A 27,911-nucleotide genomic window follows, 5' to 3' on the forward strand; every position below is an offset into this window, starting at 1 on the left:
CATGGGATCTGGGCTTTTTTCTGACTCACTCGAACTGATGGCAAGGTAGGAAAACAGGGCAGAGGTAGCTGCAGGTTAGAGCAAGAAGGAGGAACTGGGAGCAGGGAGGAGGCGAGATCAGGAAAAGCCCCGAGGTGGGGCTGGCAGTTTCCCTTTAATGGGAGCCACACTGTGGGATTCAGAAGATCTGAATTCAAATCCAGACCCCGCCAGTCAGCTGAGTGAGGTTGGGGAAATGATGTCACTTATCCAGGCTGTAGTTTGGTTTCTACAAAATGGACATATGATCCAAGCCTCAGCTTCTGTAGTTGGAATTAATTGAGATTCTTGACTTGAGTGTGGTGCTCTTTTTGGTGTGATCAGGTGACATCTCCTCCCTGGAGATGGAAACAGCCCACTCGTACCCACTTGTCCTGGCCTGAGAATCCTGGACATTGTAAAGGACATTGTAAAGGACTGAATTAGTGGCCCAAGGTCACCCAGTAAGAAAGTGACAAATAAAGCTTTGAGTTCAAGGGAGGAAAAAAGCTCACTAGGCTTCTCCCTGCTCCATTTCCACAGCATACACACACTTTGTGTAACAGAAGCAAGCTAGGGTACATGTAGGTCTCAGCAGACCCCAGAAGTACAGCCAGAGCAATTAGCTGAGACTTATACAAGGTTCTCAAAATACCATTCTTGCATTGGCCATTTCGGCCTTCCTCTCGCACCTCCACCATGTCTGTGTCTCCTCGTTGCTTGCTTGGAAAACCCACCAAATAGAAAAAGGGTGGACCTGTCCTGTTCTGTAGCCAGTGCTGATGGAGCAGAATTCCAAGGCACAGAGAATGTGGTGGGAACCTGAAGGAGAACGAGTGTGACATGCACTGCCAGCCAACATATGTTTGTGTATGTGTGAAGAGTTTGCTAGTATTATTGTTTTTAAAATGTGTATATCCAAGCATAACATACTTACAAAGAAGCACACCCTCATTAGTGTGGAGTTCAGTAACTGCACTCCAGAAGTTTCTCTCAAACTTTCTCCAGGAACAAGCTGCTTTTCTGGCTCCTATCATGGATTCATTCCTCCAACTTTTTCATATTTGGAATCACACCTGCCTTCTTCTGTACCTCACTTCTGTTGCTTGACCTTACATCCATGAGATGTGTCCATGTTGTCACATGTGGTGACAGGTTCTTCTTTCTTGTTGGGCTGTGTTATTCTGTTGTGTTAATATTCCACCGGGTATTGGTCCACGGTAATGTTGGTCGTAGATTCCTATCCTGAATAGTACTGTAACCCACATTCTGGAACATGCATATCTTTTGGTGGACATCTGTACTCCTTTTGCTTGAGAGTGTGCTCAGAGGTTGAAATGCTGGGTCAGAGTATGTGTGTTGGATTTCCAGACCGGTTTTATGATTTACATTCCTGTCAGCCATCTAGGAGAGTTTTAGTGTCACATCTTTGACAATGCTTGGCATTTTTATTTCTTTTTTCGTCTCTATTTTAGCCCTTCTGGTGGGTATACAGTCAGCCTAGTGACTTTTAACCAATAGAATCTGATGTCTTCAGAAGCCCTCTTCAGGTCTCACGGTCTCCATCAATCCCTGCAGTCTTACGTGAGGCCAACCCACATGTTTGTGCCACCTGCTGTGTTCCAAGAGGTATCTGACTTTGAAAACCCTGACATGTACTTTCTCATCCAATTCTAAAAAGAAGTACATTATTATTCCCATTTTACTAAAGCAGAAACTGAATTAGTGGCCCAAGGTCACCCAGTAAGAAAGTGACAAAATCATGGGCATCAAACACTGGCCTTGTGCCCTTGTATATCTCTTCCGAGACATATAATTAGCTTATGACAAGGAAAGATGGGAGGAAAGCAGCTCACCCTATTATAGAAACCAGACTCTACTTCCTGGATTCATTTCTAACTAATTGTATCAGCTTAAATTAACACATTCTTCTGAGCCTCCATTTACTTATCTGTAAAATGGGGATGCTGATAAACTATCTTAAAGAGATATTTGGTGGATTAAATGAGACCACTAAGTGAAAGTGACTGGCACAATGCCTAAAACAACAATAACTATAAATTAAAGACTTCAGTGGAAGATGGTGACTTGAGTACATGTCTCCCCTAGCCATATTGGCATGGCCAAAGGAATATAAAATTATCAATAATTCTGCACTGGTATGACAAACTTGAGAAAATTGTTGACCACATTCCTCAAACTTTACGGGCTTTCTCATGGGAAGAGTAGAGTTGGGCAAGAGCAAGGGGAGTTGTCAAGCACAGAGGGAAACCCCGGTAGAAGATACAGGAAACCTGGGTACATGGGAAAGCCATGGTGCAGCAAGGAAATGCTGCACCAGGAACCCCATCCACGGCAACAGATTGACGGCCTCCCCAAGTGGGGAGGAGCAGAGATACTGCCGAGGAGAAGTCAGACAGTGAGTTTTCCCCGTGGCAGGAGGCTAGATGGGCACATGCACCCCTATAGCGGCCAAGAAAGGGAAAGCAGGAGCAACTGCTGAGTTCTGGGTATGGAAGGAGCCTCACACACAAAGGAAGTTTCCTAAGGAAAGAGCCAGGCTAATGTCCCCACCTTCCCTGCTCAGGGAGCCACCACACAGGAGTAGAAGGTAACTAGCTCTCTAGTCCAGGATTGGAGATGGGGGCTTCTAAAGGAGAAAACTGATGAGCAGAAATCAACAAGGATCCACCTATTCTGCTTATAAAACAATATCAGTCTTATATACAATGTGTCCTCTTTTTACCTGACAGAACATAGATAGAACCAGGATGGAAGCAGTGAAAAGATGCTGCAAAATTAAAAAGAAAGAAAGAAAGAAAGAAAGAAAGAAAGAAAGAAAGAAAGAAAGGAAAACCTGTCACTAAGGAATCAGGAGCAGAATTTATTTTTGGAAAAACTTCACAAAAACATACAGAAAAAAAAGAGGGAGAACCTTTTTGGAATTTAAAATGTTGGCTAACAGCTTTTTCCAACATACTCATAAAGACAATTAAAAAAAAAAAAACGATTCTCTAAATAGCCTTAAAAGCTGAAACTGAGAAATGTTGTATCAAAATATGAAAGATATTGAACTTGTAAGACAAAAAGAGATGAATTGAGGAAAATGTATCCAGGTTTAATTGCACAGACGCTGCATTGCACAGACCAGAATTGCTTCTGTGGGGAAAAAAGAAAAAAAATAGAGGTCTAAAAATAAGTAGGGACATACTTTGTGTCTTTTCCAAAGTGTTACTTAGAATAAGTCACTCAGGATCACAAGAAACCAGGAAACCAGGAAGTAGCCAGGGTCTCTTTCTCTGCTCTGTATTAAGAATCACACATAATATTCCTTCCTCTGTGTTGATTCATCTACCCATATTGGTCATGTCTGTCCATTCATGGTCAAGAACAGGGAAGGAGTGGAGAGGCTGGTAGGAACACTGTGCTGGAAATGCAATATCTGTAAGTAGTAAAGCACTAAAGTCAGGTAAGAGCAAGAAGATCCCAACAACACAGGAGTGAACATAGGTGTGAGGTGGGTAGAGAGGGACCTAGTTCTGTGTGGTGCTTAGAGGAGTGAATTCAGCAACCAGACTGCCCTGAATCTGCCACTAACCAACTGGATGATCTTGAGGGTCCCATAGAACCTTAGTTTTTCAGTCTATAAAATGGGTATAATGATAGTTCCTCTCTATTTAGCAGAGTGGTTGGGAGAATTAAAGGTGTTTGTATGTGTCAGGTGCTTAGGTAGGACCTGGGACATAATTTTAATAATAATAGTGATATCTATTTATCTGTCTTTGCAAGGAGAAATGTGGTTGGGAAAGTGAAAGATAGCAATGCTAGAACGGAGTGAATTATGTCTGGACTTCTGGATTTCATACATCAATAAAATTTCAAATTAAATTTTGGAAATCAACATTGAGTGGCCATTTATTTCACAAGTAAAAACATTTAAAAGTTAAGAGCAAAGGGGATGCCTGGGTGGCACAGTTGGTGGAGTGTCGGACTCTCGATTTTGGCTCAGGTCATGATCTCAGGGTCGTGAGGCTGAGCCCCACGTTGGGCACCATTTTGGGCGTGGAACCTGTTTGGGATTCTGTGCCTCTGTCCCTCCCCACTCTAAAAAAGTAAATAAAATAGCTGTCAGGCTCTGTGCTCAGGAGGGAGTCTCTTTCAGATTCTCTCTCCCTCTCTCCATCTGCCACTCCCACTTCTCTCTCAAATAAATTTTTTAAAAATTTAAAAAAGTAAGAGCAAAGGAGTTTATTTAGTGAAAATATAGAAAAACTAACCTCAAATAAAGAATTGTCCCTTCCGTAAATTATTCTCAGTGCACTGCCTGCATTTTTCTCCATTTACACTGCTGTACCAGTGAACACTTCATCTGAAACATGCATTGGTCTAAAGACTGGTTTGGAAACTATCGCAGTAGATGATAAATTGCTAATAACTGAGAAGGAGAAATAGACTAGGAATTGTGCCCATCTGCTTGCTCACCAGTTACAGAGATGAGGAAGGATTATATCCACCACATAAAGGCGAAGAGGAAACAAAGGGCAAGTCATTATCCTGATCTCCATAAGGCCTATGTCTTTGGCACCAATGACTCCTAATCGCCAAGAAAAGTAGATTTATAACCTAGGGAAGAAGGACATGAGCTAAAGTGAGCTGATTAGTCTGAATGTGTGCATAAAGTGAAAGAAGACAAACACAAAGCACCACAAAGTAAAAAACTGAGAGAAGTCAGAGAAGGACAATAGTTCTGACATAAAATCTCAAAACTAGCCAAGAAATGGGGTGCCTGGGTGGCTCAGTCAGTTAAGCATCCGACTCCTGATTTCAGCTCAGGTCATGATCTCACGGATGTGAGATAGAGCCCTGCAGAGTCTGCTTGAGATTCTCTCTCCTCTCTCCTGCTGCCTCTCTCTAATAAATAAGTAAAAATAAAATCTTCAAAAAACATAGCCAAGAACTCCTTTAATGCAATGAGAGGAAACCAGCCTATCAATATTTTATATGTAGATAATATTATATATTCTCACACACAGAATCAACCCTCATTATTTGCAGATCCTGTATTTGCAAATTCTTGTACTCACTACAATTTATTTGTAACTCAAATCACTGCTCACAGTCATTCACAGAGGAGTTGCAGAATCTTTGAATTGCCTGATTTGCATGTTCCCAACTCAGTTCAAATGAGGCACTGCTCTGCTTTTTGTTCCATTTCTCATGCTGTAAACAAGTATGTTTTTTGCTGTATATTTAGTGCCATTTTTCACATTTTTTGGTGTGTTTTGTTGTTGGTTTTCCTGTTTAAAATGGCCCTGAGTGTAATGCTGATATGCTGTCTGATGTTCCTAAGCACAACATGAGTCCAATGTTAATGAATCATATACATATATACATCTTAGAAATGTGTGGGCGTTTAAAGAGAAATACACATAAGACAAGGTTATTAATGATCTGTTGATAAAAGCGTTGTGACCAGAGTCTTAGAGGAACCTAATCCTATATTTCTTTTAGGAACAGTGATTCAATATTTGCTAATAATTCAGTTTTTTTCAATGACTTTATAGAATATAACTGCTATGAATAATGAGAATTCAATTGTGCACACTTGTCTGTGTGTATATGCACATACATATATGCCATGTACATACATATATATATATGCATATATCACAATGATACTGAAACAGTAATTGAGGACAAATCAAGGAAATGAAATAGGAGATTCAGAAATAGACTTCAGCACAGCTAATTCTAGTGTAGTATTACTTAGTATACTGTTATTTTATTTACTGTTATTTAGTTTACTGTGATCTCATTTTTTTACTATTTAACTTACATTAATGTGAAATAATGCAATATAATATTTAGGCCCAGGAAAGCACAGATGAGAATAATATATATGATGATAAAGATGGTGACTCAAATTAACTGATGTTATGTAAACTAAAGAATTGGAAAGACATTTAAGTTTGATTTCTGTCTCACACTGAAAAAATTATTACCCCTTCTTTAGATTTTTAAATGATAGAAGATTGAGGGTATTCATCTGTATTTTCTTTTTTTTTTTAATATAATTTTTTATTTTTTATAAACATATATTTTTATCCCCAGGGGTACAGGTCTGTGAATCACCAGGTTTACACACTTCACAGCACTCACCAAAGCACATACCCTCCCCAATGTCCATAATACCACCCCCTTCTCCCAAACCCCCTCCCCCCAGCTACCCTCAGTTTGTTTTGTGAGATTAAGAGTCACTTATGGTTTGTCTCCCTCCCAATCCCATCTTCTTTCATTTATTCTTCTCGTACCCACTTAAGCCCCCATGTTGCAACACCACTTCCTCATATCAGGGAGATCATATGATAGTTGTCTTTCTCTGCCTGACTTATTTCGCTAAGCGTGATACGCTCTAGTTCCATCCATGTTGTCGCAAATGGCAAGATTTCATTTCTTTTGATGGCTGCATAGTATTCCATTGTGTATATATACCACATCTTCTTGATCCATTCATCTGTTGATGGACATCTAGGTTCTTTCCATAGTTTGGCTATTGTGGACATTGCTGCTATAAACATTCGAGTACACGTGCCCCTTTGGATCACTACGTTTGTATCTTTAGGGTAAATACCCAATAGTGCAATTGCTGGGTCATAGGGCAGTTCTATTTTCAACATTTTGAGGAACCTCCATGCTGTTTTCCAGAGTGGCTGCACAAGCTTGCATTCCCACCTACAGTGTAGGAGGGTTCCCCTTTCTCCGCATCCTCGCCAGCATCTGTCATTTCCTGACTTGTTGATTTTAGCCATTCTGACTGGTGTGAGGTGATATCTCATTGTGGTTTTGATTTGTATTTCCCTGATGCCGAGTGATATGGAGCACTTTTTCATGTGTCTGTTGGCCATCTGGATGTCTTTTTTGCAGAAATGTCTGTTCATGTCCTCTGCCCATTTCTTGATTGGATTATTTGTTCTCTGGGTGTTGAGTTTGCTAAGTTCTTTATAGATTCTGGACACTAGTCCTTTATCTGATATGTCATTTGCAAATATCTTCTCCCATTCTGTCAGTTGTCTTTTGATTTTGTTAACTGTTTCCTTTGCTGTGCAAAAGCTTTTGATCTTGATGAAATCCCAATAGTTCATTTTTGCCCTTGCTTCCCTTGCCTTTTGCGTTGTTCCTAGGAAGATGTTGCTGCAGCTGAGGTCGAAGAGGTTGCTGCCTGTGTTCTCCTCAAGGATTTTGATGGATTCCTTTCACACATTGAGGTCCATCATCCATTTTGAGTCTATTTTCGTGTGTGGTGTAAGGAAATGGTCCAATTTCATTTTTCTGCATGTGGCTGTCCAATTTTCCCAGCACCATTTATTGAAGAGGCTGTCTTTTTTCCATTGGACATTCTTTCCTGCTTTGTCGAAGATTAGTTGACCATAGAGTTGAGAGTCTATTTCTGGGCTCTCTATTCTGTTCCATTGATCTATGGGTCTGTTTTTGTGCCAGTACCATGCTGTCTTGATGATGACAGCTTTGTAATAGAGCTTGAAGTCCCGGATTGTGATGCCACCAACGTTGGCTTTCTTTTTCAATATCCCTTTAGCTATTCGAGGTCTTTTCTGGTTCCATATAAATTTTAGAATTATTTGTTCCATTTCTTTGAAAAAGATGGATGGTACTTTGATAGGAATTGCATTAAATGTGTAGATTGCTTTAGGTAGCATAGACATTTTCACAATATTTGTTCTTCCTATCCAGGAACATGGAACATTTTTCCATTTCTTTGTGTCTTCCTCAATTTCTTTCATGAGTACTTTATAGTTTTCTGAGTATAGATTCTGTGTCTCTTTGACAATCTGGAAGAAATGGATGCATTCCTAGAAACATATAAACTACCACAACTGAACCAGGAAGAAATAGAAAGCCTGAACAGACCCATAACCAGTAAGGAGATTGAAACAGTCATTAAAAATCTCCAAACAAACAAAAGCCCAGGGCCAGACGGCTTCCCGGGGGAATTCTACCAAACATTTAAAGAAGAACTAATTCCTATTCTCCTAAAACTGTTCCAAAAAATAGAAATGGAAGGAAAACTTCCAAACTCATTTTATGAGGCCAGCATCACCTTGATCCCAAAACCAGACAAGGATCCCACCAAAAAAGAGAGCTATAGACCAATATCCTTGATGAACACAGATGCGAAAATACTCAACAAAATACTAGCCAATAGGATTCAACAATACATTAAAAGGATTATTCACCACGACCAAGTGGGATTTATTCCAGGGCTGCAAGGTTGGTTCAACATCCGCAAATCAGTTAATGTGATACAACACATCAATAAAAGAAAGAACAAGAACCATATGATACTCTCAATAGATGCTGAAAAAGCATTTGACAAAGTACAGCATCCCTTCCTGATCAAAACTCTTCAAAGTGTAGGGATAGAGGGCACATACCTCAATATCATCAAAGCCATCTATGAAAAACCCACCGCAAATATCATTCTCAATGGAGAAAAACTGAAAGCTTTTCCGCTAAGGTCAGGAACACGGCAGGGATGTCCATTATCACCACTGCTATTCAACATAGTACTAGAGGTCCTAGCCTCAGCAATCAGACAACAAAAGGAAATTAAAGGCATCCAAATCGGCAAAGAAGAAGTCAAATTATCACTCTTCGCAGATGATATGATACTATATGTGGAAAACCCAAAAGACTCCACTCCAAAACTGCTAGAACTTATACAGGAATTCAGTAAAGTGTCAGGATATAAAATCAATGCACAGAAATCAGTTGCATTTCTCTACACCAACAGCAAGACAGAAGAAAGGGAAATTAAGGAGTCAATCCCATTTACAATTGCACCCAAAACTATAAGATACCTAGGAATAAACCTAACCAAATAGACTCGTCTGTATTTTCTAACTTTTACCATAACCTAGAGTGTTTGTATAATAAATAGAAAGTAAAAACTTCAAATGATTGTTAAAATTCATAGTCAAATTGGAACAATAAATAACCTGAGTCCAATTTCCAGGTAATACCAACCAAATTGAAAAATATCATGGGGAAAAGGAGAAAGAAATTATAGGTGCTAATTTCCTTCATTGATAGAGTAGAAATTCAAGAAATGGTACTCCATTTTTTTACTTTGAAAGTTAGAAAATATAGGTGCAGGGAACAAAAGTGATTTTTAAAAAACGGACACAGATGTTTTCAAGTGTTTTCACATAATTACAACTAGCATCAGAGGAAGTGTACATATACCCCAGAGATCTGTGAACATAACCCGGAATGACCGAGTCCCAGACAGAATTTCAAAAGTGTCATGTGGATTTTGTATTTTATCACATGATATATCAGTATCAATTTTAATAATAAAACTTTTATTTCTTCACCATTTGATGCAATAGATACTTCAAGAACATGTGTTTATCCTGTGTCATGACCTATCCCAAGTGCATGGGTACATATCCTCCCCAGGGGTACATGAACTAGTAGAATAAATAATATGATCTGAAACTTGTAAGTTATTAGAGAAAAATAAAATATGTATAAAATATGCATAATATTGTTGAAAATATAAAATATAAATCAAGATAATAGATGTAAGACAAAACAGCAACTATGATTATAACTCTAGATAGGATGATTCTCTTATCGTAAGAGACAAAACTCTTCAATATCGACAAGAAAACCAATTCCAACTACAATCATTGGATACGTGTAAAGAAAGCTGTTTTTGATAGGTTAGTATTTAAAGGATAGTCCAATATCAGACAAATACAAATGAAAAAAAAATTTATAGAGATAAGATGTTAAAATAAAGTGAAAATCAAAGGCAGGGCACCTGGGTGCCTCAGTCGGTTAAGTGTCCGACTCTTGATTTCAGCTCAGGTCATGATCTCAGGGATATGAGATCAAGCCCCACATCAGGCTCTGTGCTGAGCATGGAGCCTATTTAAGACAGTTCCCCTCTGCCCTCTTCCCACGTGCTTTCTCTCTAAAAGAAAGAAAAGGCAGGCAGACAGGCATCAAAGGCAAAATCATTAAAAAGTTGGAAAAAAATGTTCTATGTTGATAAAGTACATAATCCAAGCTAAAGTATAGAAGCCATGAGTCTTTGAATAATAAAGCATTAAAATATATAAAGCAATAATAGTCAGAAACTTAAGAATAAATTAATGGAATTTTTCACAGAATGTAAAATATCTAATTTATGAGATTAAAGTTTCCCTTACAGGCACATTTGAAATTTGTCTCCAAACAATAAATGCAACTCTTTTCATAGAAACGTTTATGAAACATTTACAGATGCTAATTATGATCCTCCAAGAAGAGCTTAATAAACTAGAGATTTTGCAGGTCAGTTCTATCTTAAGAGTTATAATAAAACTGGAAATCGGTAGCAAGGGAATATCATTAAAACCCAGTCATCTGGAAAAGTAAAAAATAGTCTTGTAAATAATTGTTAAAACAAAGAGAAAAATAATTTTAAACATTGTTTGAAGTATTCTTTTAAAATACCTAAATAAAAGCATTAAATATAAAAGTTCACAGGGTCTAGCTAAAGTCATATAGAAACGAAGTTATTTCTTTTCATGCTTTTATCATTATACAGGAGAGAATGGAAATAAATAAACTAGTTATTTAATTCAAGAAACTAGAAAAGAACCCATAAATCAATAGAGAAATCTTGATGAAAATTAGAAACTATTTTGAAGTACATGATAATAAAAATACTCTATAGCAGAACTTACGGGGTACAGCTTAAGCTGTTCTCAGAAGGAAATGTATTGCTTCAAATGCATATAACAGAAAAATTTAAGTAACCATCTCAAGAAGTCAGAGAAAGGAAAGTAAAATCAAAAGAAAGTAAGATGAAGTAAATTCTTTTAAAGAACAGAAATTAATAAAATAAAAAAATAAGTGAGCAATTGAAAATCAACGAAAAGTGCTGATTATTTGAAAAAAATTAATATTTACAAAGCTCTAACTAAAGAAGTCAAAAGGAAGAATATATTGCCGCAAAAGTTGGAAATTAAAAAAGGGCCTATGGGGTACCTGGGTGGCTCAGTCAGTTAAGTGTCTGCCTCTGGCTCAGGTCATGATCTCAGGGTCCTGTGATAAGGCTCATGCTTAGCAGGGAGCCTGTTTTTCCCACTCCTACTCTCTTTCCCTCTGCCTCTCCCCCTGCTCCTGTACTCTCTCTCTTTCTCTTTCTCAAATAAATAAATAAAATCTTTTTTTTTTTAAGGGGCCTAATTATAGTCTCTATGAACCTTTAAAAAAAAAAAAAAACAAGAGATTACTTTGAAAGAGTTGGTCAGTAAATTTGAAAATCAGATGAAATTGACAAATATCTAGAAAAACACAACTTACCAAAACTGACTCAAGAAAAAAAATTAAAGAAGTAAATAACAAGGCTGCTTTGGTGTCTCGATCAGTTAAGCATCTGCCTTTGGCTCAGGTCATGATTCCAGGGTCCTGTGATTGAGTCCGGCATCAGGTTTCCTGCTCAGTGGAGAGCCTCCTTCTCCCTCTCTCTCTGCTGCTCCCCCTGCTTGTGCTCCCACCCCCCTCTCTCTAAAATAAATAAATAACATTTAAGAAAAGAACTAAATAACCCATATACATATTAGAGAAGTTGAATATATAAATGAAGTCCTTCCTATAGGGTGTTCTTCAGACCCAAGCGGCTTCACCAGTGCAGAATTCACACCTCAGTGTTTTTATAAATATTTAAGGAATAACAATCTTATTTTTTTAATTTATTTTTAATTTTCAGCATAACAGTATTCATTATTTTTGCACCACACCCAGTGCTCCATGCAATCCCTGCCCTCTATAAAACCCACCACCTGGTACCCCAACCTCCCACCCCCCACCCCTTCAAAACCCTCAGATTGTTTTTCAGAGTCCTTAGTCTCTCATGGACTCCCCTTCCAATTTCCCCCAACTCCCTTCTCCTCTCTAACTCCCCATGTCCTCCATGCTATTTGTTATGCTCCACAAATAAGTGAAACCATATGATAATTAACTCTCTCTGCTTGACTTATTTCACTCAGCATAATCTCTTCCAGTCCCGTCCATGTTGCTACAAAAGTTGGGTATTCGTCCTTTCTAATGGAGGCATAATACTCCCTAGTGTATATGGACCACATCTTCCTTATCCATTCGTCTGTTGAAGGGCATCTTGGTTCTTTCCACAGTTTGGTGACCGTGGCCATTGCTGCTATAAACATTGGGATACAGATGGCCCTTCTTTTCACTACATCTGTATCTTTGGGGTAAATACCCAGGAATGCAATGGCAGGGTCATAGGGAAGTTCGATTTTTAATTTCTTGAGGAATCTCCACACTGTTCTCCAAAGAGGCTGCACCAACTTACATTCCTACCAACAGTGTAAGAGGGTTTCCCTTTCTCCACATCCCCTCCAACACATGTTGTTTCCTGTCTTGCTAATTTTGGCCATCAGGGAGATTCAAATTAAAACAATCTTATTTTTAAAAAATTCAGAGACTAGAAAAAGAGGAAATACTTCCAAGTCATGTGTCCCTTTGAATTAGTATTTTTGTATCTTTTGGATAAATAACTAGCACATCCCAATGTTTATAGCAGCATTATCAACAACAGCAAAATTTTGGAAGAAGCCCAAATGTCCATCAGCTGATGAATGAATAAAGATGTGGTATATTTGTATAATAGAATATTACTCAACCATCAAAAAGAATGAAATCTTGCCATTTGCTACAATGCAGGTGGATCTAGAGTGTATTATTAAGCAAAATAAGTCAGAGAAAGACAAATTTCACTCATGTGTTGAAGTTAAGAAATAAAACAAGGGGTGCCTGGATGGCTCAGTCAGTTGAGTGTCCAACTCTTGATTTGGCTCTGGTCATAATCTCAGAATCATGGAATGGAGCCCTATATCGAACTCCTTGCTCAGCATGGAGTGTGCTTGTTCCTTTCCCTCTGCTCATCTCTCTCTCAAATAAATAAATAAAATCTTTAAAAAAAAGAAATAAAACAAACAAACAAACATGGTGAAAAGAAAGGAAAATCAAGAAACAGACTCTCAACTAAGAGAACAAACTGATGGTTCCTAGAAGGGAGATGGGTGGGGAATTAAACAGATGATAAGGATTAAGGAGGACACTTGCGGGTATTGTATGTAAGTGATGAATCACTAAATTCTACACCTGAAACTAATATTACACTGTATGTTAACTGGAATTTAAATACAAACTTGGAGAAGAAAAAAAATACTTCCAAGTAATTATGAGTGCAGCATAATTTGGACACAAAATCTAACAAGAACATTATAAGAAAGGAAAATCATAGGCCAATTTCTCTTATGAGCATATATTCAAAAATACTAAACCAAACATTAGCAGATTTATATAAAAAGAATAGTTCATCATGATCAAATTGGGTTCGCTTCAAGAATTGCTGTTCAAACACCAGTAACTTTCAAACACGAGTCCATGCAAGAATAACCATATCATTATCTCAGTATAATGCAGAAAAAGCATTTGCTAAAATTCAAAACCTCCTCATGAGTTTAAAAACAAAAACAAAAACAAACTTGTTTTTAGCAAAATCCCCACAAGTCTTGAGGAAATTGACAAAATCGATCTCAAATTTCTTTGGAAATGCAAATTATTTAGAATAGCAAAAGTAATCACGAAGCAGAAAAACCTTAAAGGATTTATTCTATTAAATATCAAGACATCTTTAAAAAGCTAGAAAATTAGATGAATAGAATAAAAAGTACAGAAGCAGCAATGCCACACATATACAATCTCCTAACTTATGACAAAAAATGCCCTAGCCCAGGAAAAGGATGTCTTCTCAATAAATAGTGCTGTCATTTGGATATTCATAAGGATAACAAAAACTTGACCCTCACCTTGTGCCATGCATAAAAATCCTGGATAGATCATAGGCTTAATTTGAAAGTTAAAGCAATAAAGTTTTAGATAATAATGTAGAATATTCTCTTGGGGTAGGTAAAGATTTTTTAAACTGGATATGAATAACATTAACCAAAAAAGAAAAGATTAATAAATTGGACTACAGTAAGATTTATAAATTCTTCTCCTGAAAAGACAAGTTTCACAAAGGGAAAAGATGTTTGTCATACATCTTTATAAGATACCAAAGATAGGGGCGCCTGGGTGGCTCAGTGGGTTAAGCTGCTGCGTTTGGCTCAGGTCATGTTCTCAGGGTCCTTGGATCCACATCGGGCTCCCTGCTCAGCGGGAAGCCTACTTCTCCCTCTCCCTCTACCTCTGCTTCTGTTCCCTCTCTTGTTGTGTCTCTCTCTGTCAAATAAGTAAATAAAATCTTTTAAAAAAATGCAAACCATAATGTGATTCCCTTTACATGAAGTTCAAAAACAGACTGAAACTCGTGATTATCACCTCTGGTAGAAGAAGCATGAGAGGACCTTCTAGGGTCTTGGTAATGTTACATGGTCATGATCCGGGTGGTGGATCCACAAAGGTGCAACTTTCTGAAATTACATCACTGGGCGCTTTTCCCGTAGGTGTAGTTCTTTGATAGACTGACAGGTGGCAAAATGTTTATGGTGTTTATAACTGAGTTGTATCCTAAGTGACATTTAATTCTCTTTACATTATACTTTCATATACTTTTCAAATAGGTAATAATTACGCTTTGGGGAGTGATTGGCATTTTCTAGCCACTTTGGTGAATGCTTCTCCTCTTCATCTCATCATCCCCGGAGCCCTTTCTCCAGGGCATGTCTTCAAACTGTCTCCCCTCCGCTGTCTCAGTGGTCTCTGGACCAGTCTTCGTACCTTCAGTTTTGTAAATAGGAGGCAAGATTATTTGCCAATATTAACACCTGCTCTTGGTCGGTTTTATGGGTTGCACGAGAATCCCTTAACTTTGAAGCAGTTGTTCTTTGACCGCTAGCTCTCTCTTTTTTTCTCAAACCACAACACTTAGGAGGAATGATACACACATACACACTCCCATAAGGATGAACATGTTATGCGAAGTAAATGAAGCCAGGCGCAGAAGGTCACATGTATTGGATGATTTCATTTACATGAAATATCCAGAATAGGTAAATTGTTAAGAGACAGAATGCAGATTGTTGGTTGCCGAGACCTGCCGGGATAGAGAGACGGATCAATGGGTGCAGAGTTGTCCCAGCGCCGATTCTTACATTGAGATCCTAACCCTCAGGACTTCAGAACATAACTGTGTTTGGAGATAAGGTCTTTAAAGAGGTAATTAAATTGAGGTGAAGTGGGTAGGGTAGGTCCTCATCCAACAGGACTGATGTCCTTCAAAGAAGATTGGGACACATGTATACAGTAGGAAGACTGTGTGAAGACACAGGAAAAAGAGAGCCATTCGTAAGCTAAGGAGAGAGGCCTCAAACAGATCTCCTCTCGTGGCCCTCGGAAGAAACCAATCCTGCTGACACTTTGGTCTCAGACCTGCAGCCTCCAGAACCAAGAGAAAGTGCATTTCTGTTCTTTAAGCCACCCTGACATTCCTACTCTGTGATGGCAGCCCTGAGAAACAGACCCGGGGTTTCATCTTGGAGTAACAGAAACGTTTTGGAACTAGAGAGAGGAGGTGGTTACACGATATTGTGAAAGTACCAAGTGCCACTGAACTGTTCGCTTTAAAATGGTTAATTTTATGTAAATTTCACCTTCATAAATTAAAATGAGCAGATTCCCAGATCCCCTACCATACACGGATTGGCCAGGCCATTTTCCTTCTCAAAAGACAAGAGGTTTATTCTCTGGAGAAGGTAAAACAGAAGCTCTGAGGGAAGAAAAAAAAAATCAGAGAAATGTTGTGAGCCATTTTTTAAACTGAGCCATTATTAAACGTTAAAAATAAACTAAAGAACAAAGATAAGTGCTGAAAATTCTCACTTATGATTTTACTAATTTTTACTATTGTCTATGCTCTTGAGGTTATTTGTATCTCATATGTCAGTGGTAGAAATATTGTATAATGATAATGACGTGCTACTGCACAGCTCTTTTCAACTTCACCTCCAATGAGATCTTAGTACTTCAAAATTTTCTGCGGTGTGAGTTTTCATATCACAGGAATAGACAAAAATAATAAATAAGGGCTTTTCTCCTCTCCTCTTTCTTTCTTTCTTTCTTTCTTTCTTTCTTTCTTTCTTTCTTCTTTCTCTCTCTCTCTCTCTCTCTCTCTCTCTTGCTCTCTCTCCCTCCCTCTCTTCTTTCCTTCCTCCCTCCCTTCACAGAGCTGGTTATTGCGCTTCTACCAGCATACACCTCTCACAAACACTCAGGATCACAGAAGTAAGTCTCAGCCCTGGACCGAGAAGAACCTCCAGCAGAATCTGCCTTTGGGAATGTTCGGCCATGTTCCTCAGCATCATCTGGCTTCCTCCTTGTTCCCCCTGGAAGCCACCTGACGTCAGCCAGGAAGAGCCAGGGCCCGTGAACAAGTCCTGTTCCTTGAGGCGAGCTCCTGGGAGAAGCTGCATCCCCAGCTGCGAGGTGACAGCCGAGGAGACCCCCCCACGGCTAGAAGCCAGCCGGACTCCTGCTCAGGGACCCTGGAGCTCCTGCCTGCCACGCTGGCAGCATCCTCTTGGCCGCCACTCCCTGGCCCGACTCTCGGCTTCCTGTGTGTCAGGGCAGGAGCAGCAGGCACTGCGCCACTGTAAATGTTTGCTGGAGATGGTGCAACCTGGCCTGGTGGCAGCTGCTGCCATGCTCGCTGCCAGAGCCTCTCAGAGGCACCGAGTCAGTGGGTTCATTAGTGGTATGGGAAGAGCCACCATGAAAAGGCCTCCCAAGGTGAGCCTGGCTCTGCCAGCCAAGCAGGGACTCTCTGGGTGCCTTACCTGGGAAGGAGAATGTAGAGGTCAAAAGACAGGCTTCGTTATTCCCTCCTGGGAGCCATCAAACCTGCCTCTGTTCCTGGGAGAAAGTATCTACCTCTTTCTGAGCGGGGAATGACAAGCCAAAACCCTGTGGCCTCTTTATCATGGATCCAATCACTGCCAGCCACCGGTGCCAGCCAGTACCAAGTGCTTACTTAATACATCACCTTTAATCTTCTCCTCCACTCCTAAAGGTAAATGGTATTATCCTTGTTTTACAGAAGAGGAGAGTAAGGGTGAGGAATGTCCAGGAAGAAGTGTTGAATCAGAGTTTGCAGAAGAGCCTGGGTTCAAGTTCAAGTTCCCTGGGTTCCACAGAATGCTCTGCTTGCTGTTCTCACAGTCCTCCTATTCACGTTCTCCCATCAGGACTCACTCAGGGCTTTCCAACTTGAATGGCTGATGCTTTCTCATCCCCTATCTTGTTACAAGCTTCCTACACACCGCTGCCAGGTTACACTCCCCAGAGCTGTGGGTCCCAGTACACGGGTAGACGGACGAAGGTGTGAATGCAGACACAGGGGCAGGCTGAGGCATGGGTACGGGCACAGGCATAGATATAATTGAGCCGAAGATTCAAGAGGTCCCGAAACATGCTTGATTCGGTTTGTGTCTCTAGATCCTCTCAAAGTACCTGGTTCAGAGCAAGGGCCCAGAAAATACTGGTGAAATTAAATTAAATGGACTTTCATTTCCCCTGGTCAAAATTTCAGGGACTCCTACCAAATAATGGAAGTGGATACTAACGCCTTACATAAACCTCTTCACCATCCAACTGTACCTGACCTTTTCAGTCTTAACTAGGCCCAGCCTCTGTTCTAAACACACCTGATTCCTCCATGGGTCCTGAGTCCCCTTAACTTTCCTACTTCCCTACCACTGTTCCTGCTCTTCCCTCTATCTGAACTGTCTTCACCAGCCGTCTGGAAGGTCATGGCCCATTTTAAATACCACTTCCTCCTTGAAGTGTCTCTGTTACCCCTTTTATGAAATGTGATGTTTCCTTCCTCTGGACCTCGTAGAGCTTTATGCCTTTCTGGGGCCTAACCTTTTTAGGCCTTAGTATTTTAGTCACTGAAGTAGTAATTCCCCCTTCCTGGAATGCCCTTTATCTCTTTTCTTTCTCGTGCTCATGACCCCGTTTAATATCCCCTCCTGTGTGAGGCCTTCTGAGCTCTCCTAGGCAGTTACTCATTCCCTCTCCAGCACTTCTGGAGCATAGGAACATCCTCGATAAAAACATTGGCAATTGGTATTACCAAGCACCCTACCCTAAACTCTCAACTCTGTTGAAGGTACAGATTAAATCTCCTCGAGTTTTCTTGTTGGCTCTTACATAGCTACTGAGCAGGAACTTCATAACTGTTGAATGAATAAGTGCAAGATGATAGTTGAATGTATAAATGAAAAATGAAAAAGACACTGTCCTCTGTGTGTTTCCTACCTTCTTTCTCTGCCTTTCTACCTGTACTGATTTCTGCTATCCGTGTGCTATTTCTAGGATCACAGATGTAGTCATGGGAAACCAGAAAAGAAAAGCTAATCTGTGCTTTTTCAAAAATGTAGGAAAACATGACAATAGATTGTCTGATCTAAGAACCCAGATCTCATCAGTTAGGATGAGAATAAATTGTTTCCACCAAATGAGTCAATGAGAATAAGATTGCTAATTTATTTGTAAAGGTTTTTATTTAAATTACAATTAGTTCACATAGAGTGTAATATTAGTTTCAGGTATACAATATAGTGATTCAACACTTGTATACATCACCCTGTGCTCATCACAGGTGCACACCTTAATCCCCATCCCCTATTTAACCCCCATGCACCTCCTTGAAGGGATTCTTTTAATGTTGCTCTCAGAAAAAGAAAGAAAGAAAGAATGCTCTACTGGTTTAAAATGTAACAATAAAAATAATGAGGATATCGCAAACCTATGTTCTAGATCAGAACAACACTCATTATGAAGAACATCTTAGCTGACTTAGGACATGTGACCAAAGAAGTGTGTATTTTTACCAGGATGTTATCCCTAGGCAAAAATGATAAGAAATAATCAAATGAATCAATTAGAAGAGAAACAGAGAGGACTTACTTGTAGACATTTCTGCATCTTACCTCCTACCACTTGGGATAGATTGTTTTCTTGACCCATTTTAGAGATAGGCAATTAAATATCCAAACAGTTCAGTGATAAATTCAAAGTCACTGAACAGACAAATGTCAAATTTGTGGTTACTGCCTCTGGATTTTTATAGAAGAAATGTAAGTTTCAGGCAAGCTGGCCTTGTCACCAGTGTTCAAATACATCTTTCTTCCTCCAACTTCTGTGCCTTTGTGGTAGGACATCTCATCTGCTAGAATTCCTTGCTTAACATAACTGACTGAGCATCTTGGAAAATATAAGCTAAGTCCTCCCCAAAATCTTTGAGGTTGGTGTGTCACCATCTTCGTCTTACAGATGAGACTCATTGTTAAGACTTTATAGTCATGTAGCTGTTGAGTGAGCCAAGGTCAAAAGCCTTGAAGAACTCCCTCTTCCAAAGCTCTTTCCACCACCCATTTTGTAAAACCCATTCCCAAGGCACAACTCAACGATCTCCTGAAAATATTTCAATAATCTGTGGAAAAAGGAGATCCCTTGCTCCTCAAAATGTCCATGGACTGTTATTAGAACACTCTAATCACAAGCTTTACTAATAGGCTTATTACTCCTTGTCCCACACATCCATGAGGTGGAAGCTTCTTGTAGATTGGGCTTGTGTAACTTACTATCCTTTATCTCCTAGTCCAATCATATTTTCCCTAAGAACTTCATATCAAGTATTCAAGGAAGTTCAGGAAATCTAAAGTCATCTTCAGCATTTAAAGCCATGGCCATAATTTGATTACTTCAAACTACATCAAAACAGAAGACACTGAAAGTGCTTTACCTGTGTAATGCACTAATTATTGCCAAAAAAGAAAATCTAGCTTTCATACAAAGTTCCTGTTGATATTAAACTCATGGAGGAAATTTAAAGACCCCAACATGGCCAAACCATGTAAGTCTGTGACCCACACTAGGCAGGAGGCTCAAGACAAAAGGTTTTCTTACCCCTGTAATTGAACTTAGTTCAGTCCTTGGCACACAGTCATGCTTAAAACATACACTTGATGGGTGGATGGGCTGATAAATGGAGATATAAACACATGAAGAATATATAAATAAGAACAAATAAAGCAATAATGCTTCTTTTCAGGAATGATTTTTGAGGAATATTAATAATAAACTTTTAAGCCAAACAAAATAATCTGAACAATGTCATCCCTGTTTAAGTTGTCTACAAACAAAGTATAGTGCTCCTGATCCTTATAATTCTGTTTTGACAGTATGGCTGCTGTGTCTTAAATATCTACAATCCTTTTGTTTATAATAGCACCTTAACTGGATGATTTAAATGAGTGGAGATTGCTTTTAAATTTTTCTACAATTATTTAAATGCACATTTCAATTTTCCTGAATTGTGCAAAAGTAATTTGGAAGATTAATTTCTGAAAATACCTGGTGGAATTTGCATACACCAAGCATAATTATTACTGATATTTGCATAGTTCTCCCTGCCCACATGCATGCACTATTACCAACTGCTACACAACCCATGAAATTATTGTAGGAGTTGCTGTCAGTACAATATGGATTCATCAATAAATGTTCGGCTTCACAGCAGAAAAACAAACTTTAGGTTCTGCTGTTGAAGTGTGGCATTCCATTTTATTTATTTATTTATTTGGGGTAAAATTTGGAGAGATAAATCCATACTAAGAGAATGTAGCAGTCTTTTGCAATAGAGATTAATGTTACTGCAAAAGAATCTCTGAGGTTCAAGAGAGATTGAAAACACCACTGAAAAAGCTAGAAGAGTGGGAGATTGGGGCCTGATGGTGGGAAAAGAAAGTACGTATAGCCATGCGACAGAGGGGTGGGGTATCAGAATGTAAACAGAGAGGTCCACTATGTATAGTTAGAAGAAAATTTGCATAAATTTGGATCGTGGGCATCTCAAAGGCTTGGTGAATGTTTGAATAAGTTGACTTAGTGCTTATACTAGTTTTGTGGGGAAAATGTGAAGGACAAAAAAGACATGTTTCTTTCCTTTAATCTGCTTGGATGACAAAGCAACTGGAAAGAAGAATTGAAAAAAATTATGCAGGAAAATAATAATAGCAAATACTTATGTAACACACATCTAAATGTGGTTAGAAGAAAAGTCACATAGTAGAAAGAGCCTGGATGTGGGATTTTGACAGTCCTGCACATGATTTCCAGCTCTGCTCCTTTCTAGTTGTTTGATTCTGAGCAAGTTCATACTTTTCTTAGTTACAGTTTTCCCTTCTGTAACATAGAGATAACAACAAACCACAGAGGGTTGTCTTGAAGATTCAGTGAGATCATTTGTGCTAAATATTTAATACATGGTGTGAATTTAATAGATGATCACTATTGCAATTTTCATTTTCATCACCCTCAAAATTCAATAAACACACCTCACATTCATTAGGATGGCAATTATAAAACAACAACAACAACAAAGTAATGGTACAGCTGCTGTAGAAAACAGCATGGTGGTTTCTCAAAAAATTAAAAATAAAATTACCATATGATCCAACAAATCCACTTGTAGGTGTATACCCAAAAGAATTGAAAGTAGTCAACCCAAATAGATATTTGTACACAAATGTACATGGCAATATTATTTACAGTAGTTGAAAGGTTAAAACAACCCCCATGTCCCTCGACAAGTGACTATAAACAATATGTGGCATATCCATGCAATGAGATGTTATCCCACAAATACCATAGGATTCCACTCACATGGGTACCTAGAATAGTCAAATTCATAAGACAGAAAGTAGAACAAAAATTTCCTAGGGCTAGCTGGAATAAAGAATGGGAGTTTGCGTTTAATGGGTATAGAGTTTTAATTTGGGTTGATGAGAAAGTTCTGGAGATGGATGTCAGTGATGGTTGTACAACAGTGAGAAGGTACTTAATGGTACTGAACGGTCCACTTAAAAATGATTCAAGTGGTTTATGTTGTGTATATTTTGCCACAATAAAAAAAAAAACTCAACAAGATTTAATCAGATTTGCAAGAATAATTAAACAGCTATAGTAAAGCTGTGAATGTGAAACCACAGAAGACTCCATGTTCCTTCATCTCTAATCGCTTCCTTTATCCCCAAAGGATCCTGAGACCCGAAAGTCTTTATTTTCCATGGTCAAGTGAGCATGCGTGTGCACGCGCGCGCGCGCACACACACACACACACACACAGGGTGAGAGTCTCTGGGGCCCATGGAGACACAACCTGGAAACGGGACTTGCCAGGATTAGAGAGCCAAGGCCAGCCCATGTATCACTCACCCAGAAGACAGCCCTCCATGGAGAAAAAGAACCTCATAGTCCCCTAACAAAGAAGATAATAAATTCCGATTAGCCAAGGAAGCTCTGAGTCTAAATACCAGCAAAGCTCAGCCCCTGCAAGTGGGGACGAATTATCTGAAAGGTCATCCTGGAGACACTGAACAAAGGGCCTCGAGCAGCTGGGTCTCTTAATTTGAGGAAACACTGAAGCCTTTAAAGAAGCCAGAGGCAGAGCTGGAGAGATGGGAAAGTGGAACGGCCCTCTGAGCACAGAGAGGATTTAATAGGAAGGGAAACACAAACCCCACAGGAGGCACTGGGGCCTGGCAGCCATTGCTTCTCGAGGCCAGGCTGAGGGTCTCCGGAAGGAGCTGCCATCACCCGGGCTGGACCGGGGTGGCCCTGCTTGGCACTATAATAAAATAGGATGGCTGTGATCTCCGCGATTAAAGCTCAAAAACCACAAGCCTCAGGGAGGGAGCATGCTCAGAGTAATAGCCTGCCATACACCCTGTTCACCCCTTTCTAGGCTGTGGGCTGCTGACAGAGCCCTGTCTGTCTCCAGAAAATTCCAGAGGCCTCTCAGGAATTTAAGGCCAAGCTTTGGCCAGTGGCCCCTTGCCGGGGTCCTGTTGTCACAGTCCCAGAGGTTGTCAGATGGAAAGCTCTGTGGGAGGGCCAGGTGCTAGGCAGGAAGTGACCCTGCTGGCCTGGAGCCATTCTCTGCTCCCAAGAACCCCTCCCCTGTCTGAAAAATTGAGGGAAGGAGAATGAAAGGGTCATCTTACTTCAGTGAAAACCTGCACGACTTGCTCCCTCCTGCACGGAGGGCACCTGAAGGGTAGAGCTGAGTCAAGTCACCAAGTCCCTCAAGGAGCAAAGGACAGGACTGGGTTTGTGCCTCACCAAGAACTGTGCCAACAAGCAAAATAAAAGCCGGGGGGTGGGCACATCTTACATTGTGGACTGAGTGCTTAAGAGATTTTCTCACGGATGTCAGTCCTCACAACACTCTTTACACAGCAGGTGTTGTTCCCACTTGAGATAAAAAGAAACGGCAGAGCCAAAATTTGAGCCTACTTCTGGATGGCTCTAAAATCTCCTCTCTTGTGCCGTGCTTGCCCCATAATTAAGCCTCTCACACATACCAGCTTCCCACACTTTACAAACTGGTTCTGATTCATACATCTGAGGCTTGACGAAGTTTCGTAGCTTGCCGAATATCACACTGTTGGTGAGGTACAGAACGGAGACTGGAACTCATTTCTGGCTGATTCCAGAGTTGATGTTCTTTCCTCCATGCTTCATATATCCCTAGTTAAAATAAAATAATCCTGTGGCTTCTTGCCAATCAGCAAACATTGTGCTGCTTCAGTCTTCTAGCCTAAGCCCTTGAAAGAGTAGCTCGGTAATTGTGCTGCCCCTGTGCCCCAGAAGTCACAATTTACTGCAGAATGAGGTGATATGAAACAAAACAGACACATCTTCCAGGACAAAGAGAGGCCGTCTGGATTGTACAGACTTGGTGACTTTTATTGAGAAGATCTGAAGCTCATTTCTGTATAAAAAGTGGTAAGAGGAAGGTAGCAGTATGTGCTTGAATTGATAGAGGTTTAGTTCCCGCTCTGGCAAATGCTTCTAGTTTTTCCTTGTTTGGGGTGAGGTAAGATCTAATGGGCTAGAGCAATGGAAATGGCCAATCATTTTTGAAGGGAAATTAGTTGTTATTACCCAAAGCAATAAAAGTGGCTCTCCCTTCCACAATGCACGAGGCCCAGCAAATGCAGTTATTTTCCTTCTCTTCAGACGTTAGTTCTGGAAGGTTCTTTGTGTACATAGGAAACATATGCATATATCATCAGATATTTCTCTTATTCCCTTGGGGGAAATTTTGCAAGAGCAGGAACATACAAATTGAGAGAAATGGCAATCATATCAGATATTGCTTAACACCTTACAGTTTTGGTTGAAATGACAGAGCCCATTTTATGGGCCAATGAGCATGAAATAGTTAAACAGCTAGGCCTTAAGGAAGACACCCCTCAGGTTGTTAGAGAACAGCCCTCGGGCCAGTCCCCTCCCATGAACACCATTCTTGCAGCAGAGATGTTCATGGTAAATGAAACACTAAAGATGGGATGTCTTGATCAATGGAAGAAAGGCTTCCATTGTCAAACTTTGGTTCCAACATTCTGTGCAGTAGAGCTTTTGAAAGATACCCCTTTCCAAATGTCTATAAGTGCTTGACAAAATACAACCAACACCCTTTTAGTTGCATGGCTGGATCACAAGAAAGAGAAATCCTCAAAGTTTAGAGGTCAGAAATGAGGAAGAAACTCAAAAGCAAGGTTGTAAGCGTGTGCACTAATGGTGTAGCTGCCCTGAGGTGACCAAAGGCAGGCATGGTCACTCTCAGTAATCTAGGGGCTGGGGTTTTAATGCCCATGTTGGGCTAGGAGATGAGGTGTGGGGTGAAGCAAGGTAGGAAGAGTCAGAACTCAGTCATTTGCAAAACAATAGGATCCATGAAGAATAGCATGTTTGGTAAAAGGATAAACCGAAAATAATCAGTGTATCCCCAAAGGGAGATGAGAAGAAAGCTTGTCTCCTCAACTAGCTTGCAGTTAGGAAAAATATCTGCTTGAAATTTCTAACCACCAACTTTTACCACAGTGTTTTTGTGGCCCTCATTTATACTAACTCATATGATCCTGAAACCCTCAAGCTGGACTGTTACAAAAAATGGGTTCTAGATTTCTAATACTCCTGGGGTATCTACAAGAAGTAAATATCACCACCTATAATGGGCAAATAATATCAGTAAAAAATGAACAAGACTTCCACAAATAAAGACCCTGTCTCAAGATGAACTCTCAATGCAAAACTAAAAACATACCTCAAAATTGATCTATCATGAGTGATTGTCAGCAGAAACAAAGATAGAATTACATTCTAAAGAACTCAGATAATCCATTTCAAAGATACTATAAAACAAGTGTACTAAATAGTTTAAAGGCATAAAAAAAGAGCTACCAAAAAGTGAGATACTCTGGAAAAAAAGGAAGAATAGCTACTTCAAAAAGAACGAACTAGAATTTCTAGAAATTAAAGCTATAGTCATTGAAATTCAAAATCCAATAGTCTACAACTGGAGAAAGACCTCACGAGCCACCTGATAGGTTTGAAGTCATAAATGGAAAACTTGAGACCATCCAGCAGAGTGGAAAGAGCATGGATGTTGAGGTCAGGCAGGCTTGGCTGAATCACGGAGAATGAGTACCACATCAAATTAAATAATAGACACTAGTACTTATGAAGTGCTTATTATGCATAAAGTACTCACTATGGTAGATACATTACACATTATTTCATGGAATCCTTACAAAAATCCTATGAGATGGGAATTATTCTCTCCATTTTACAGGGGATAAAACTGAGACTTAGGAAGGAAATATCTTGCTCCCACGTTATATCAACAATGAAAAGAGCTGGGATTCAAATACAAGTCTGTCTCACTCCAAAATCCTAACCAAATTAACCACTAGGTTTTAAGTTTTATTGCCTTTCCATTAGCTTCAAATCCAATTTTAATCAGCTGTGCAGGTGCCCATTGCCTGAACATAGGAAAAATTTATTTTATTATGAATTTTCCTCATCTTGAAGACCTAATAGAGCCTTTCAAGACTGTAGTTTATAGCTCTCTCCACACTGGTAACAGCAGATTTTGATCTGCAGCTCACACTGTAGGCCAGCGGATTGTGGAAGACTTGAGGGTTAGGAAGGTGTCTGATGTCAGCGAGGCGGTGGGCAAGGCCAGAAGCCCTCTAAGTCTGCAGGGCTCAGGCAGATATAAGTGATCAGAGCCTGCCATGGAAGAATCTGAGAAGCAGCACAATGCCAGAGGATTGGGATGACTTTGAAAGTCCAGGTTAGCAAAAGGTTCCAGAATTTTGTAGTTCAGATGGTTTGAGAGATCAGTATTATAAAGGTGCAATTCTGATCGGGTCAGGAATAAAAGTTATCTTTTTTCTTCTCTTATTCTCTCATATTTCCAATGAAGGGCTGGCAGTTCAGCCCCCAGAGGAATCCTGAAAACTGGAGATGATCCTTGCCTCTGACTTGGCCAGAGACAGAAGTCATAAAATCATCAGGCTGTTTGTTTGATGTGCCTCAGTCCAGGTTCTATCTCCAGAAGGTGATAATCCTCTATTAACACTTTGTGCAGACAACTGTATTACTGAAGTTGTTCTACAAATATTAAAGCTCACTAGAAGCATTTCTAGGAAAGATATTTCATATTCCATTGCTCATTTCTCAGTAAATAATTATGAAGCATTTCTAGGAAATAAATGCAAATTGCTAGAAATCCTTGCAGGGATGGTTATATGAACAACATAAATGTAATGCCTATGAATAAAAGCAAAAGCCTAAGAATAAAAGCAAAAGCATTGTTTCATGACTTTTGTGAGGCTCTTGAAACATTTGCAGTTATAATGATAATAGGAATATAATTTTTAAAGTTCTTCTCTCAGTGAATTCCCAAGTTCTCTAGAGTTGATACCATTAGCCCTAATTTACAGATGGGAAAACTGAGGCAAGCATAGTTAGTGGATATTACCCAAGATCAAATAACTCCTAAGTGACAAAGTAGACTCCAAATTCGAGGTTCTCTGATTCCAAATCCTATGCACTTAAGTACTCACAGAAATCATTGAAGGTGAAATTTAGCAAAGATAAATTTAAGGACCTGCCTGTACTTATGCCCCAAATACCCATCAAACAAGCATGGGAGAATGTCCCAGTGGCCCATTGATAAAAGGCTCAGGAGGTACGGTCAACAGGAAGAAAAGCATAAGTAGCATACATTAACGTATGTGATGTAGCCTCGAAAACTGAGCCATGTGTGAATTATGCTACATCAGATGACTTCTGGAACACCTTACTTCGTTTTGGGGTTCATACTCTAAGGAGAAGACAGATGAAGTGGGCAAACAGGATAGTAAACTGCCACAATGATGAGAAAGTGTCACATGATGTAAAAAACTCAGCTTATTTGACTTAGAGAACCCATGATGAGACTTCAGGATATTCCTACTCCAAGACAAATGTGGCAACTTGAGAACTCTCAGAAAGAAGGGAATTACTTCTTGAAGTACTGTAGTGGTTGCAGTACTAGACCTGGAACGATACTTGTCTGGGTTTGAATCTCGGTTCCGTCACTTACCAGAGGTATGACCTCGAGTAGTTGTCTAACCTCTCTGTGCCTCACTGTTCTCATCAATAAGATAGGACTAGTAATAGAAACATTCACATAGGGTTGTTTTGAAAATTAATTGAGTTATCAAAATTAATAAATTCAGCACCAGTTATTGCAATAGAAGAACTTAAGTCTCACATTATTTGTTGTCACTCCTGTCCCTTTACCAATTATGAAAGTCATGAGCTTCCCAGAATCGATCTCTCTAGCCATGATGGCAGCTTGGAGGTTGCCCCCCACCTCCTGAACCTCTGGGGATACCTCGAGGGAGTCTTCCATTTGTATGAAGTGTTCTCAACGCCTCCATCATTTGAAC

General features: G+C 39.7%; 1 long non-coding RNA gene across 1 annotated transcript in view; it reads left to right on the forward strand.

The window, feature by feature from the left end:
* The window catches only part of LOC123392476, a 706,642-nt gene that overhangs the window by 531,457 nt on the left and 147,274 nt on the right, over window positions 1-27,911 (forward strand). The window lies entirely within an intron of this gene.

This window comes from Mustela putorius, unplaced genomic scaffold (genome assembly GCF_011764305.1).
Source record: "Mustela putorius furo isolate JIRA1106 unplaced genomic scaffold, ASM1176430v1.1 tig00000580_pilon_pilon_pilon, whole genome shotgun sequence".
In the NCBI taxonomy this organism is placed as follows: Eukaryota; Metazoa; Chordata; class Mammalia; order Carnivora; family Mustelidae; genus Mustela; species Mustela putorius.